The following is a 17,435-nucleotide window of genomic DNA, read 5'->3' on the forward strand; positions in this document are numbered from 1 at the left end:
TATGAGGGAGCTAATTTCGCTAGGATCTCAGTTCTATTCTCTAGCCATGTCCTGTTTACTCTCGAACTCAGGACTTTTGTGTTTCTCAAGATTGCATGAAGGTGAAAGTGGCAAAGACCAAAAGATTGTTAACAGGATAGAAATGAATTTGCTCCTACCCAAGCAGCCCAGCTCTGGTATAATGACTCAGTTCCTCATAAACACACAGGAGTTCAGCCGTTCCCTTGTTTCCCACCTGCCATGGCTCAGCCTCACTGGATAAGGTGGGAACACACCCCAGCTCTCAAATTCACATCGTAGACACAAGGCTGGAGGGAGAGGAAAAGATAACACAGACAGCTATCCCCATTAAAGAAGTTTATGGTTCCTAGAGTTTACGCATATCACTTCTCCTCACATGACATTGGTCAGAACGGGTCACACAGAAAAGAAGCCAATAGAGAGGAACCAGGGAAGAGTCGGTCTCTATTCTAGAATGATGGCATGGGGTCTGAGTCTCCACAGAAGGAGAACCAGAAAGTGTAAGAGGAAAAATGATCCCTACTATGTGACCAGGGTATGTCAAAACATGTGACTGTATTTACAACTTATGAATAGTCTCACTTACCTGCATTCATTGTAGAACTCTTCATTAGAATAGTAAAAATATAAAATATTAAGTGGCCAGTAAGAAGGAAATCATTGTCAGTCATGAGACAGCAACAATGAAATCATCTAAAACCACTAGAAAGATTGGTCACCAAGATTATATAATCATTTACATCAAGAAATGGTAGTTTCTAGAGTCTTCTACCTTCTCTCCTACATGCCTAAGAAACACAAATGCAGACCAGAGAGCTTGGCCCTAAAAAGAAGTCAATTCCTCAGTCTGAGAAGAGCCAACCTTAAGGAACACAAAGTGTTTAGGACAAATCCACTCAGGCTTCATTTCTTGCAAATTTAGACTCTACGAAACAAATTCCTCTGGGAAACAGAACAAAAACAAGAAAGCATTTTCTGTCCTCTAGACATCTGCTGCAAAGCTGCTTCAGCCCACAAGCCCAGCACCCTCGGCACTGGGATGTAAGTTACTCTTCTGCCCACAGTCCTGGGCACTCCAGTGTCTGATCTACACAGAAACACAAAAAAAATACGAGTGTCAGGGCAAACATGACAGGAAGTCAGGAAAAGAAGCTGTTCCTGGCTGATGCTCTCTGGGGTGTAAAGATTCACAGGAGGAAAGTGGCAGCCCAGATCCTGCCGGTGACAGAGGAAAGAACTGCCGCTCTGAGCACACATCTTGGTTCCGAGTGTAGAAAGCAGCAAGTGGACAGGACTGACGCTGCTTAGGCAGAAATCGACACAGCTGTTCTGCCTTTGGAACTCAGCCCTTTCCAGCTGTCAATTCCAGAAGAGATTCACTCAACCCACCAGAGGGCAGAGAGATGCCACAGGATCTACTCTGCGCTCCCTTTGCAAGGCATGGTTGGAATGGCCTCCAAGCCTGGTGATAAGTATCAACTACAACTCTACTTTGAATCTGGAAGGAGAGTGGACAGATGGACATCCTATCATCATTTGCTTCTTCATAGGATGAAGGTGTGTCTAGAGATGTTGAGACAGATGCAAAAAGTCCATAGGTAGGAACGAAGAGACTTGGGAAACAAGACACAGTTGTAGATGTAAGATGGCTGAGTAGGGCTGTGAAGGGATACGAGATGCTATGGCAGGATCTGGGAAGGTGGTTCAGTTGGTAAAGTCCTTACCCTGAAACAATGAAGAGCTGATTTCAATCCTCAGCACCACAGAAAAAATTCAGGCACAGAACTTCATACTTGTAATCTCAGTATAAAAGAGGTATAGACAGAAGGATCCCTAGGACATTCTAGCTGGACAGCTTAGCCTACTTGCATGCACCAAGTCCCAGTGAAATATCTTATCTCTTAAAATAAGCTGTAGAGTACCTGAGTAATGACATCAAAGATAGACCTCTGTCACACACACACACACACACACACACACACACACACACACACACACACACACACAGATGCACACCACATGCATGGGCAACCTGTGCACAAGCTTTCTCTCTGTGTGTGTCTCTCTCTCTGTCTCTCTCTCTCTCTGTCTCTCTCTCTCTCTGTCTCTCTCTCTCTGTCTCTCTCTGTCTCTCTCTCTCTGTCTCTGTCTCTCTCTCTCTCTCTCTCTCTCTCTCTCTCTCTCTCTCTCTCTCTCTCTCTCTCATCATGCTATGGCAACTGAAATGTCTCTGGAAAAACTTAGAAGAAATTGATAACAGATGTTGCCTTTAGGGTAAAGAAGTTAGGGAATCAGTCACTTTGAGTATTGTTTAAGAACATACTTTGTACTTAATTACATCATATACACTTATTTTAAAACTTTCATAATAAAAAAGAGACACAAGATGAAACATTTTTATTCTATTTATGAATTCCCATGAATTCTGCACGAATTCCCAGCCTATGACATAAAGAACGACCCTGAAGTTACTTTGTATGTCAGGGTTTCATGCATAAGCCTCAAGGCCACCCCATGTCCTGAGAAGGAACTGAAAGTACATTTAAAATATCATCTCAGGTGTGACGTGAAGGTCACCATCAGGAGGGCAGAGCACACTCCAGTTGACTGAGAAAGTGCCACCCTGCTGCTGTTGCCCTCAGCTCCTACAGCCAGGTTCTCCCTGAGTGTGCCAGCCTCTTTCCCCTTGGCATCTGTGCACAGACCCACTCCACTCTACTGGGTCCTCCTACTCTCCACTAAGTCACTCCTAACTCTTTGATCTAGTATCTGACCCTCTCAAATGAGCATGGAAATCCCCTACGTGCTTGCACTAAAGCCCCTATTTCTACAATCTCGGCATGGGGTGGGGGTGGGTGGGGTGGGTGGGGAGTCCTTATCTTGGTAATTCACATCTGTACATTGCAATATTCATTTCTAGAAAATATAGGCATCCTGTCATTTAACTCACTTTTTCACACAAAAATCCATCTGGGAGTTGGTGTCAGTATAACACATTCATCTGTCACATAGAACTCAGTGGAAGTACCCTCCACCCCAGGGTATTAGGGAAATTTCCTTCTCTTTTGCTGTTAAAATTTGTGCAACAAACACTGAGCTTTAAAAAATAGAACAAGAACTATATAGAAGTCATGTAAAAAACCTGCAGTTTTTCACTAAGAAAAGGAAATATATACTTGAATAAAGGCCTGCTCCTTTTGTTTTTTGTTTTGTTTTGTTTTTTTAATTAGAAGGATTTACCAGAAAAGTCACACAGCTCCCCCTGTTGGTTGGAGTGGAAAGTGTAACAAAGTGTCGGGTGAGGAGGCAATTAGTAGCCGATTGTTTCTCCATTTTTCTCTTCCATTATGGGCATGTTAAGAGCCTTCTTAAATATTGTAGACATTTTCTCCTCATCTTCACCAACTATAAAATTTGAATCATGCCCTGAATTTGGACAGCCACTTGGCAAATGATTATCTGTCCAAATGTAGTGTGTATAGCTTTGCTCTAGAACCAGCAAGATATTCTTTACCTACCAACACAAAGAACAAACAAATACAACATTTTCTCTTACTTGGGTGGTACTTTGTCCCGAGTGTTGAGTACATGCTCCATTAGAAATTCAAATGGAAGATATGTCCATCTGGGTCCAACAGGAAGGCAAGTGACACCAGATGACTCAGTGAGGCACCTAGAGAGTATGGCATGATTGAGAGAACAGAGAAGAATATTTGGACACTCGGAGACTCACTCTGCAGGAAGTTGTTACTGCTGAGTTTATCTTGGAGTGGAAAGAGAAGGGTAAGCTGTGCCTGGAGCCTCAAGAAAGCAGAAGCTGTGATGGAGGGACCACGCACCTGTACGATCTGCAGTTGTACAGACATGGCCACTTCCCAAAACACAGAACATCTATAAAACTGACAGTCGCCGGGCGGTGGTGGCGCACGCCTTTAATCCCAGCACTCGGGAGGCAGAGCCAGGTGGATCTCTGTGAGTTCGAGGCCAGCCTGGTCTCCAAAGCGAGTACCAGGAAAGGCGCAAAGCTACACAGAGAAACCCTGTCTCAAAAAACCAAAAAAAAAAAAAAAAAAAAAAAAAAACCTGACAGTCGTCCTCAAATTTATATAATACTCAGTATATAGTGACATCGCCCAATAGTGCCCAGGGTCCTAAACACACACACACACACACACACACACACACACACACACACACACACACACACAGAAACACACACAATCATGAAAGAAAAAGAGAGATATAGACAATTGAGGAATACTCATGCCATGCCCAGCCATTCAGGCTCTTAGCTCTCCTCCAATCCAGAACATAAACCTCTTCAAAGCTCTGACTTAAAGAAGAGCAGTCAGGAGAAGCCTAGGAAACACTTTGCCTTGTGGACATAGCCAACCACTTTCCTGTGGTGCTATTTAGCTTGTCATTCTTCCCTTTGCATTTCCAATAACCTAGAAATTAGACCCAAAGTCCCAGCTGAAGCTTTGCTGAGAGGATCACACTGTCGGAGTAGAGGACACCCAGCCTTGTGTCCTGCAGCACTAAACCCATGTCGTATGCCCTCGCCACATCAGTGAAAATACTGGTCACTCCTGTGTGGATCCTTGCACATAAACAGCCTTTCAGCCCAACAGGAGCTTTGCTAGGACAGTGCTGGTTAGCCCTACCTCAGCCCCACCTACCTCTCACCTAATGATTTTTAACCAATCTAAGTATTCCAAAAGCAGTTCTGTCTTGCTGTGGGGAGACAGTGAAGAAACAAGCCTCAGTGGCAAGCAGCCAGCATGCTTCTGTAGACTGCAACTTTCTTTTGACGAACAAGATAATTTGGATTGTCATAATTACAATCCCTTCCTGAAGGACAAGGTTAAGCTTCATTTCCCTCCTTTCTGATTTCAAATAAGGAGTACATTGACTCGCTGCCTCAGGAGGCATCAGTGAGACTTTCTGCTTTTCTATTTTGTAAACACCATTAGAGACTCAGGGATTTTCCACATATTCAACATATAGAAATCAACTGAGACCATTTTCATGGATAACTTGAGATTTTTGACAAGAAGAACTGCAAACACCCTGATCCTCTGTTGTGTTGATTCATCTGAGAAACAACCTTGCTTTCCAGCACAAGCGCCATCTGATGGATCCCATCCTCTCCTATCATGAAATGCACCATGACAATCATCCCTGACAGGTGCTAGAGACAGAAAATGTAACTGTCATCCTATGGGACTGGGGATGGAGCCCAGGGTCTTGCATTTACTAGGCTAGTGATCTACCACTGGGCTACATCTCAAGCCATGAGAGAGTATAATGGTTAAATTAGTAATTCATGAGATAGTTTCAAGTTACTCATATGAAAATAGATTCTTAGCTTTGCCCTACTACATATAAAATAAACTTAAGACTGGGTGTGAGTGGTCATACCTACAATCCCAACACTTGTATTTTAGTTATGGTGACTATTGCTGTGATGAAATACCATGACCAAAGCAAATTAGGGTGAAAAGGGTTTATTTCATGCACAGTTCCATATAACAGTTCATCATCAAAAGCAGTGAGGGCAGGAACCATCCAGGGCAGGAACCTGGAGGCAGGAACTGATACAGAGGCCATGAATGGGGTGCTGTTTACCAACTTGCTTCCCATGACTTGCTCAGCCTGTTCTTTTTATAGAATTCAGGGACCTCCCACATCAATCACTAATTTAAAAATAGAAATGCCTCACAGGCTTCCATACAGCCAGATCTTCTGGAGTCATTTTTCTCAGTTGAAGTTCCCTTCTCTCTGGTGACTCTAAGTTGTGTCAAGTTGACATACAACTTGGCACAGTATAACTTGGGAGGCTGAAACAGGAGGAATACTATCAATTTAGGCTAGTCAGAGCTACATAGTGAATTTCAGGCCAGCATAGTCTACAATGAAATCTTGTCTCAATAAAAATAGATAGATAGATGACAGATAGATAGATAGATAGATGACAGATAGATAGATAGATAGATAGAGTAAATAAATAAATAAAAGAATTAAAGTTCTGTGCGGTGGCATGCACCTACACCAGCCTTTGGTATACGCAGGTGGTTCTCTGTGAGTTCAAGGTGAGTCTGGTCTACATCGAGTTCCAACCCAGCCAGAGGTACATCTGAGACACTGTCAAAAAAATTAAGATAAAATAATTTTAAAAAATAATGATTCTAATATTACAATAAACTCGTAAGCTTAAATTACTAATATTACAATAAACACAAACTCAATAAACTTCAAGTATTGAAGATTCAGATCCACTTATTCCGTATATCAAAGTCACTTGAAATAAATCCTCTCTCTATCATATTACCAGTTTAATACACAATTGCATCTATTTCAACTTGTTTTGAAACATGATCACATGATTCAATGTTAAAACATGAGAACATGCCCAGTAGAAGTTGACAAGAAATAATGATATGTCTTACTTTCATAAAAATTAGTGTTCCTGAACACACTAGTCAATGAGATTTTCACTTTCTACATATGGGATATTTCCTAGCACAAGCCCCATTTTTATAGCCACATATTAAAACATTTTATTCCAATGTTCGATGTACTTTTTAACCACAAATACAGATTTTAAAGATAAAACATTAAGGACATTTTTAGGCCTGTGACTGTCTTGTAGGAAACATTTGGTATTTGTTAATCATGCTTCCTTTCCAAATGTTCTTTTTTATTTTTGTAGCACCACACCATCCTTGCTTTCCCGCCACATGGTTCTCAGGTTCCACTGATACCTGCTTTTTCTCATCGTCTCCTACCTACAGGAGTTCACTGTTCTCACTCCCAGGTCATCTCTGGATTTGCCTACCTGTTTATGAAACCCTGCTCTATAACTACCCTGAGCACTGTCACGTCTGTGATGGTGACCTGCTTCCTAAGCCCTGGAAACGTGTACCACTGTGGCCAGGCTCCCCCACTGTCTGCCCCCACATCCTACATATTCAGCAAGTTGACTTGGAGCTCATTGTGGGGAGCTTTGCACCCCACTTTGTGTGTTAGAAACAGTACCTCATGGGCTCCCCTGGTTAGATCATCACCCTTCCTGCTCTAGGACCAACAGATCCAAATGCTCTTAGATCTGCCGTCACCACATCATTCCAGGGCATCTGGTTGTCCTATTCAGTCCAGTTCCTGGGTAGGGCAAGCCTGGTGTCTCGTCTGGTCGGCTCTAGCACCTCCTCTTTCATCCTCTCTCAGTCTCTGAGCTGTGTTCAGAATAGTCATTTAAAAATAGAAATCAATTCTCAGTATTCCTCTGATTAAAATTCAACAACTTCTTATCATTCTCACAGTGAAGTCCAGATCTGACCTACTGACTTCCAAGACTAATACCCTCTCGCAAGTTCCCTCAACCAAATTCAGTTTGGATAAAATGTCCTTTTCTTGTCTAGACTCCCAAATAACTCCTAAGGCTTTTTGCTATGCGAAGCTATTTTCTCTGTCAGATACCATGTTTGCCCTTTACCCCAAGGGCTTAGTTCATATGCATCCTGGTGTCTTAATTATTACGACTAGGGGCCTGAGAATTACAGCAGAGTCAGCAAAACATGGATGCTTCCAACACAACAAGGGTTAGGGTCTGATAGGAAACAGACTTGCAGTAAATGTCCACCACCAATATCAAATAATAGTTCATATGTAGCAAGATTATCTGCAAACTGAATTCATCCTTGAGTTGAACTACTTTTATGACTGCATTCCTGCTGAGCTACTCCTGGCCTGGCTCCAGAGAGTAGCACCTAGCCCTAATCCATCCTTTGTTCAACAAGTACCTTTTGTTTTCCTTATTACCCTATGAGAATCTTGTCTGAGAGTCTCTGAAGGATCAAAGGCCTATGCAAAACTTGGTTCAGGAAAACCTAAGAAACCAAGGAATTTGCATTTGACACTGTATCTTTGGGAGCTCCTTTCAGGTTGCTTTGAAGATACAGAAACTAACTGGCTAAACTGTAAATAGAGAGAAAATAAAAATGCTCTGGGAGAAGGGAAAGTGCTTCAGTCCTTCCAGGCTGGATCCCCCTGCAGACTAGATTCATTCTTAAGATGCTGCTGAATCTTCTTTCCACGGATCCACGTCAACTCACACACTTGGGCTGCAACAATTGGCGTCCAACGTGACACAGACTTTATACTTGATTCAATTTGCATTCCAACTATTCTGTGAGTAGAGCTTAAAACATCTTCCTTCTTCCTCTCTTCCTTCCTTCTTCCTTCCTTCTTTCCTTCTTCCTTCCTTCTTTCCTTTTTTCTTCCTTTCTTCCTTCTTTCTGGTATAAGAGATTGAATCTAGAGCCTCACACAAGCTAGGCAGTGACTCTATCCCTCAAACTCTATGTCTAACCTAGTGGGTGGTTTATAACTGATAGGGTAATAGAGAAATAAGTGAGAGAGTTCACTCTGAATTATGCAGTTGGACTCTAGAGCTAGGTCATTTCAAGCAGCTGTCTATTTTAATGAAATGTTATAAACTATGCTCTTATCATATATTCATAATCCTAACCTACTTAAAACATAGAGATAACATATCAGTCTTCAAGTGTGTTTAATTGTGACAAATTCCAAAATAAGGTGTAGAGTTGCTGTTTGTTTGTGGATTTCTGTGTTTTTCATTTTTTATTATTTCTTTTATTTTTTAATACTTTCATTTCACTTAAGATTAGCAGAGAATTGCTTTATTCTGTCTGCTTGGTGAACAGCTCCTTTGTATTTAGGAATTCCCCCTGAGAGGTAGAGACTGTTGCTCCAACAGAGCCATGGACACTGTGTTTCTGCACAGTATGCATGATGATCAGTCACTGACAAGATCCTCAGATGTGTTCAGAATCTGAAATAAATGGATTTATGTTGGAAAGGGAGCCAGTGGATGCAAGGCTACACACTGCTAAGTAGGAAAACTACCACAGTGTAGTAATTGTTTAGCCAAAGGCCAAAATTGCTCCAAAAACTCTGGAGATAAAATGTTTGAATAATCAAAGGCATTAAAATTTTAACTCACTAGCTCTTGTTTTATTCATCCACAGATCTAATGATTCCTATAAAAACAGAAATCACCAAGTTTTCACCATTTGGTGCCAAGTGGCTAACATCAAATAGAGATGAAAATCGCAGAATAGGAAGAGTCCCAGAGACAATAGCCAGCCATTTCTCTGAGAATGTCTTAACATCACGACACTTTGTACTGTCTGTGGTAGACAAGGATAGTTCTCATGCCTAAATCATTTTTGTATCCAAATCTCCTATTGATGATAAAACTAGTGATGATTCCTGGAAAGGAATCCAAACTTTTCTTATCCTCTGCTTTTGATGAAAGTGGGTAGCAGGGACTACCCTGCTGGACAGACAGGAACCCAGTCTGATAACTTCTGCTGAAGGTACAAAAGATGAACCCTGTAGTGGCAACTGGGAGTCATTATTGGTTCAGGCAACACAAACAATATTTTCTTTCAGAGAACAAGAGAGACGGACTTGAAGTACAAGTTAAAACTAGATTCAGTAACACCGCAAGCAGAAAGGGCCTATACGAGGAACAAAGGCATAAATATAGAATATTACTCAGGCAGTGAATATGAAGCCACAAGGACTTTGGGGTGGAACGTCTACAACCTTCTCCATGGAGGGAAGGAGCTAACAAGGATACCAGGGCTGCTCAAAAAAAAAAAAAATGACTGGATCAAGATGGTCAAGACACTGAAGTTCCATTAACAAGTGAAATAAGGGATAATTGATAGATGATGATACATAGTAGAGGACAGGTGATAGACAATAGATAGATAGATAATGGTGGATAGGTAACAGATATTAAAAGATAGATGACAAATAAAAATATGCAAATAGATTAGATAGAAAAAGAAGAGGATAGATACATACATACATACATAGAGACAAACAGACAGACAGACAGAAGGCAGCAGGCAGGCAGGGCTAACCTACTAGATTAGCTCATTGGAAGGGATCTTAAAGTGCTCACAAAACTGAGGAACCATTTCTCTGGATCTGTAACAAAAAGAACACTAACTCTGGGATTTTCTTCTGTATTTGTTCCTTTTCTCCAAGGGCATGTTTTCACGTCATTAAGATCATCTGGCTTTTGACAGAGATGGACACAGACACAGAAAAGCAAATCGACTAAGTCAGGTGTGGCATTTGTCCTGAGCCTCCATCCATGTAGAGGCTTCAATCTTTCCTGCAAGTTTTATCACATGAGGATTTTATAAAAGTCATCTTTGCTTTTAAAGTCCCTGAGGGGAAAACGTCTAAGTTAATCTTGTCATTGGTCAAAAATCACTAAAATGCCAACAAGTCAGTGGGCAAAGCTGTGAAGAAACATTTACAAAAAGAAAAACAAACTTCGTTATCAAGTATAATGCAATTGAATGTAACTGCAAGACAAGGGAAGCTCATTCTTTCTGGCCATCTGGCTAGATGGGGCCTCTTCTGAAAGGTTGACAACATTATCAACAACCTCAAGCATTCTGTTTCTACTAGCCAAGAAAGACCAGGAATAATATTCTCATCATGATTAAATAGTGTCAATGTGGAGGAAAGAGTTATCCATGTTTTCCATGGGAGTATCAGAAGATGTAAAAAGTCTATTCTTATTTCAACTATAACATTATCTCCCCCAAAGAGTAAAATATGATAACACCTTAAGTTTCCATACAAGATAAATTTGAAGAGGATCCAGAATGATTTAGACTTTGCAAGTCAAGAAAAATGTCAAAATAGAATCCAGTGAACTACTGATGGTGAATTAGGAACATGGTTATGTTTTTGCTGCTTTGTGTGTGAACTTCTTGGTGATATTCATTTTCTGTAGGGAGCACATTTCATATTTTCTGAATCATAACAAATTACTTTAAAGGAAAAACTGGCTTCTTATGCAATCCATTTTTTTGGGTTTCTGTGATTATCCACTTTATCACCCGGGCTTTGTCTTGCTCTGGAGCTTCTGTTACAAGTCTTACCCTCCACCACCTTCGGTGTGTCACTCTTCTCCAGCATGGCCTCCAGTTTCTACTTGAAGAACTAATTCTCCAGAGGAAATGCTGACACACTGGAGAACTCACATTTCCATTATTTTCTAGAAGGTGCTGAGCGATACTGTGGTTCACGCCTGACAGTTTTGAAATTATTAAAATGAAATAGAGACCAAAAGAAATGTTGCGCCCTCAGTTTTAAACAGCCTGTCAGCACCGTGGCTGGTCCTCCAATTAGCTCTCCTCTTGTCTGCATGACCTCCCCTGACCTATTCATCTCCCAGACTGACAGAGTTCTCACTGGTCTGTGAGCTGCAGCCCTCCCTGGTTCCCATCTCACAGTCCACTTATCTGTTAAACAATGATTAGTGAAAACACCCACATGGTGGCATCTTAGCATTTATTTGACCAGCTCTCAGTGATCACAAGCGATCACATTCTCCTCTGTGTCTCTGCTAACCGCTCACATCATCTTGGCCGCATCCTGGGGAGGAGGAGGGATACGCTTTAACAGGATCCTGCAAAGAGCCCATCTACAAAGCACTCATGCTTGTCCTGAGGTAGAACCTCAGACTCACGGTTGAGAATGTGCTGGTGTGGAGTGAACTACAAACTGAACAAGAGGCAAGCCTCTTGAGAGAGCAGCAGGCTGCCCACTGCCTCTGAGCCACAGTTCCACCTGGGATCCTTCCCTCTCCAGCAGCAGTCACTGGCAGCAAGCCCCTCCTCCCAGTGGAGTGTCCCTGACTCTGGAGAAGACAATCCGCTCTGGGATCCAACGGATGTGCCTCAGGGATACACTGCCTACACATGAACAACAGAGTACAGTGTAGAAGGCTATTGCCCTTCCGCACAGCACAGGCTGCTTGACTTTGACATGGGAATGATTTCAAGAAATGAAAATTGCAGGTCTGTGGAGATGGATAAGTTGGTAGAATGCTTGTTGTGCAGATATCAAGATCTGTTGAGTTCAAAGTCCAGTGCCCATGGGAAAAAGTCCAGTATTGTGGTCCATTTATCATCTCAGTTCTCGGGAGTCAGGGCCTCACTGACCAATCAGAGAAACCAGAGTTTTCCAGACCATAAGAGATCCTGTGTCAACAAGCAAGGTAGCCTGAGGAGCAATGCTATAGATTTCCCCCTAGCTACCACATGCACACATGCACACATCTGTGTATTTATTGGCATGAATGCACACACACATGCAAACACACACCGAACAAAAACAGTAATAACTGTAAATGGAAGGATTCTTTAGTTATTTGTGAGTTTTCAGTGGGGGGGGGGGGTTGTGGTGGTATTGTGTTCCTCGAAATATTGTGCATGCTAATAAACTTATCTGGGGTCAGAGAACAGAACAGTCACAATATTAAACATAGAGGATAGGCAGTGGTAGCACACGCCTTTAATCCTAGCATTCCAGAGGCAGAGATCTACCTGGATCTCTGTGAGTTCAAGGATTCAGCCAAGCATGGTGACTCACGCCTTTAATCCCAGAAAGTGAGCCTTTAATCCCAGGGAGTGATGGCAGAAAGCAGAAAGATATATAAGGTGTGAGGACCAGAAACTAGAAGCTTTTGGCTGGTTAAGCTTTTAGGCTTTGAGTAGCAGAGTTCAGCTGAGATTCATTCTGGATGAGGACTCAGAGGCTTCCAGTCTGAGGAAACAGATCAGCTGAGAAATTGGTGAGGTAAGGTAGCTGTGGCTTGCTCTGTCTCTCTGATCTTCCAGCATTCACCCCAATAACTGGCCTCAGGCTTGATTTTTATTAATAAAAATTCTTAAGATTCATGTAACAGGGGGTGGTGTTGTTTTTAGCTTTTTCTATATTACCAGCAAGTGATTTTTATTAGATAAGATTCTCTTTGTGAGTTATAAAAAGGCAATGCTTAGTCCATGGAGTTAGAGGGTTAAAAACTAAAAAGGTGACCTGAGTTTCTTGGATACATGCAAATAAGAAGAAAGCTGGATGACATTCATATCATATGAAAAGAGATGCCATGATACTCCCAGAAAGAGAAAAGAGGAGTAAGAATAAATATCTTTAAAAGAAGGAAAATGCCTGGTGGTACAAAGGAAAAGCCAATCCACCAAATGGGCTCACATAACGGGGAAACCACCTGTAACTATGAATACAGTCTAAACATAAGACTATCCCAGCATGAAATTGCTACTTCAGTGGGCTGAGTAGTTTAATATTGGCAGTTTGAAATGGTTTATCCCAATACATTAATATTTAAAATACTTATACTTCCTCTCTGAGTGAGGAACAGTTGCGTCACTCACCTTCAAATGACCCTTTGTTATAGCTCCACATCCCCTAATTAATGGGAAAAAAAGACTTCAGGCATTAGTGTGGACTTCATTGCACTAAGCTAAGACAGCTGGATAGGATCCTATCTTCAATGAGAAGCTTCTTTCCAGGAAGTCACTGCTATGACCTGTTGTTCATCCCTGGGGTCATTCCATATCTTAGCCAACTCCCCTAATCTCTACCACATCTCTGCTCCAGGCTCCCCGCTTCAGGCCCACTAATCCAACCAGAGCAAAAAGTACCCTGAGTGGAAGGAGAGGAAAGCCAGCTGAGGCCAGTGCAGTGGGCGAGGGGTCCAAGAATCAGGCTCCCTGGCCTTCAACCCCAGCCGTGCGGCTTCCTTGACATCGTGCCTAGCTGGAAATCAGCGTCACAGTATACTATCTCAGAGTGTGAATTAGCACACCTAAGGCTCCTAGAACAAACAGTGCCCAGCACATCAGCTCAGTAAATATTACCAATTATTGTGACTTTAGTCTTTTATGTGGATGTATGCAATTCCAGGAAAGAAAAGCAGTTCATACTGAGAACACACAGAAAGGTGCCCAGGGTACAGACACTCAAGGTAATGTGTTCACGCCTACAGATAAGAGTTTGTAGAATGAGGGGGAAAAATGAAGCTCAAACAGAGACTAGCAACTGCAGCAAAACTATGCACTCATCTGGTTTCATCTCGATTCATTCCCCAGGGAATCACGTAATATCTCCCTCCCCATGTGTTAGAAAGAAGCCTATCAAATTAATCTGCAGTATGAGAGGCATGCCAACGGTTTTATCTCTGTAGATATTATTACTACACTGTTATTCTTTTTCTAAATCTGCAACCCTCTGCCCATCTTTCTCAGTCCAAGCTCCCGGGAAGTTCTTAGGGCAAGAAGTACTTCTCATCAATAGAGATTCAATTTGCTGCACAAGTTAAGACTCAGTAAACTTCTCTCCCCTTTGCTTAACGGCTGCTTCCACAATCATAAAACGAGCCCAACGTTTAAATGGGGGGAAGGATCTTAAAGTTTAATCATTGGAGATTAAGTCTTTTTCATGAGGCCTGAGCTATACAGCAACAGGTTAGAAATGGATTGGCAGCCTGCTCCCCAGGGCAGGGCCACAGCACAGAGAAACATCTGTCCCCAGGCTCCCAAGGCTCATAAATGTCGAAGGAAATTGAAAGTTCCTTCTTCCAGTATGAGCTCAGAAAAGGCACAGGGGCCTGAGGCTTTTAAAGGGACAGGTGTGTCCATGCACGGTGGGGCATGTTTGAAAGACCAGAAGCCTGATGATGGTTAATGAGCTGAGGCAGGGGTTTATGGAAACTTCTTTCCTCAGCATCCAGAAAGAGCTCTCCAGCCCTCACATTCACACTATGAAACTAGCAGACATAGACTCACACATGAGAAATGCTGGAAATAGCCTGCTCTGCATTCACCAGGCATCACGTGGCTCCAGCCCATTCACAGCAATCCTCTGGCACTTTACACTGCAGAAATGTTTTCCTTTTGTGCCTGTGAATAAGACCAGAGAACACAGGCAAAAGAAGGAAAGGCATAATTGCTTGCTGTCACCCATTCAACTGCCAACAGAGCCAATTTGGAAGAAAAGAATTCAGCTCTCCTTCCCAGCAAGGATGTCAACACCATGGATGACATCATACTACCAGACATCCAGCTATACATGAAGCTTTGCCAAAGAAGGGCAATGCCAACTGAGAGCCCTGGGTGCCACCCTGACAGCTACTTCCTACGGGAGTCTGCAACACACACCAGGAGGGGAGCGAGGCAGAGGGCATGGGATAAGGTCCCTGCTTGGACCCAGGCTGAGGCTGTAATATTGGATGGAAATCTATCTTCACTCACTTCCCTGATTCCAGAGAGATTTGTGATGTCTGGAATGATAATACAGGAAAAACCACTGACAGAAATTGGGAACAAGAGCCAGATATAGTCAGTTTTGGAGGTGTGTTGTTTAAAAAGAAAACTGTGTGTGTTCATGTGGGGAGGGGGTGGGTATGGTTAAGAGAGCTTGCTTTACAAGCAAGAGGACCTAAGTGTGAATCTCTAGCACCCACAGAAGAGACGGAGCATGGCTGTGCATGCCTTGTTCCTGTAACACCAGCACTGAGGAGCAGACAAGAGTCAGAGCCTGAGAGCTTCCTGGATGAAAAGGTAAGTTTTGTCTCAATGAGAGACCCCATCTCAAGATAATTGTAAGGCAGACAGTGATAGAGTACTGGAGATGCTGCGCTGGCTTCCAAGTGCACATGCCTATGTACACACAACTGCACATTTATGAACATGTACCACACATATATACATATAATTAACAACACACACCACCACCACCACCACCCATGCACAGAGAACCCCCAGGCACTGGGAAAGGAGAAGGGACTCACATTCTGGAAAGCTTGTGTTGGCTATGCTTTATAGGTGAAGGTCCTGTCCACAATGGGCTCCCTGATTTCATTAGGGCAATGGAATCACAGACTAGCAGAGGCCATGCGTAGTGCCTACCTAGAAGACAGTGCTCATCCATCTTCCCTATTGACAGTTAAGAATAAAGCAGCAATCAGAAGGTTTGGCGTTGTCTAATTGATGACAGTCCCTTAGAAGGAAATGGACGTACAGTCTCCTAAATTGTTCTTTGCTCTGACAAGAGGAATGAATGGAGGCTTGTTAGTCAGAGTGGTCAGGTGACCCCACATCCAATTTCCAAGCTCAGGACTGCTGTGGATATCGTTCTGTATAAATAAAACACTGATTGGCCAGTAGCCAGGTAGGAAGTGTAGGCGGGACAAGCAGAGAAGAGAATTCTGGGAAGCAGAAGGCTGAGGGAGGGAGACACCACCAGCCGCCACCATGACAAGCAGCATGTGAAGATGCCGGTAAGCCACGAGCCATGTGGCAAGGTATAGATTTATAGAAATGGATTAATTTAAGATATAAGAACAATTAGCAAGAAGCCTGCCACGGCCATACAGTTTGTAACCAATATAAGTCTCTGTGTTTACTTGGTCGGGTCTGAGTGGCTGTGGGACTGGCGGATGAGAGAGATTTGTCCTGACTGTGGGCCAGGCAGGAAGACTCTAGCTACACAGGGATCATGGCAGCAGGCAGGTAGGTATGGTGCTAGAGTAGTAGTTGAAACAACCATGAGATAGAGAAAGCTAACAGGGAATGGCAAGGACTTTGGAAACCTCAAAGCCCAATCCCCAGTGACACACCTCCTCCAGCAAGGCCACACCTCCTAATCTTTCTCAAACAGTTCCACCAACTGGGGACCAAGCATTTAAACATATGAGCCTATGGTGGCTATTCTCATTCAAACAACCACACTGGTGAATAAACTATCTGCCTTTCACAAACTCTATTTTCTCACGTACCTGAACCCTAGCCTTTGCCTCTTCCAGCTGGGCACACAGGAGAACAAGCTTGGGCTATGGTGAATGTCTCTACCAGGCTCATGGTGAAGAGTAAGCATGCCTGTCCCAGTCTGGGAGTTTCCAAGCCAAGATTATGATCACGATCATGTTGGGAAATTCAGGGAAGGCACTGATCCTGGGATTTTGTGGATTTGAGGTGAGGCCTAGAAATCTATAAAGGTGTCCTAGATTTTAGATGCTCCAATCTGCCCCCACTGAACTATGCATCCATGTCTTATCTTCATCTCACTCCAGGGACATCAGTAGTAACCCAATCAGAGGAGAGTTGTGAGAAATAAGAAGGAAGGGAAGGGACTAGACTAGACTATATCTCGCATATGTAGCTGCCTAACCTAAAGAAGAGATCCGTGCCCTATACCATCTTCTGAGTCCATTTCTTCACACCCAATATGCAAAGAAGAAGAAGAAGTTGAAAGCAGAGATAGGGATGGCTTGTTATGTAAAAGCTCTTACATGAGGACCTGAGTATTGGTTCCTGACACCCAGACAAAATCCAGGCTAGAAGCACAACACTGGGTTTGAGTGTGTGGAAACAGGAAGATCACTGGGGCTTGCATGTTGGCCAAGCCTAGAAGAAGGTAGAAAGCTACAGGTTCAGTGATGGAACATGTCTGAAAGGAATAAAGTAGAAATGATAGAGCAGGCTCTCCAGACTCCT

The sequence above is a fragment of the Peromyscus californicus genome, unplaced genomic scaffold (assembly GCF_007827085.1).
Source record: "Peromyscus californicus insignis strain IS unplaced genomic scaffold, ASM782708v3 Scaffold_18__1_contigs__length_77618521, whole genome shotgun sequence".
NCBI classification, from domain to species: Eukaryota; Metazoa; Chordata; class Mammalia; order Rodentia; family Cricetidae; genus Peromyscus; species Peromyscus californicus.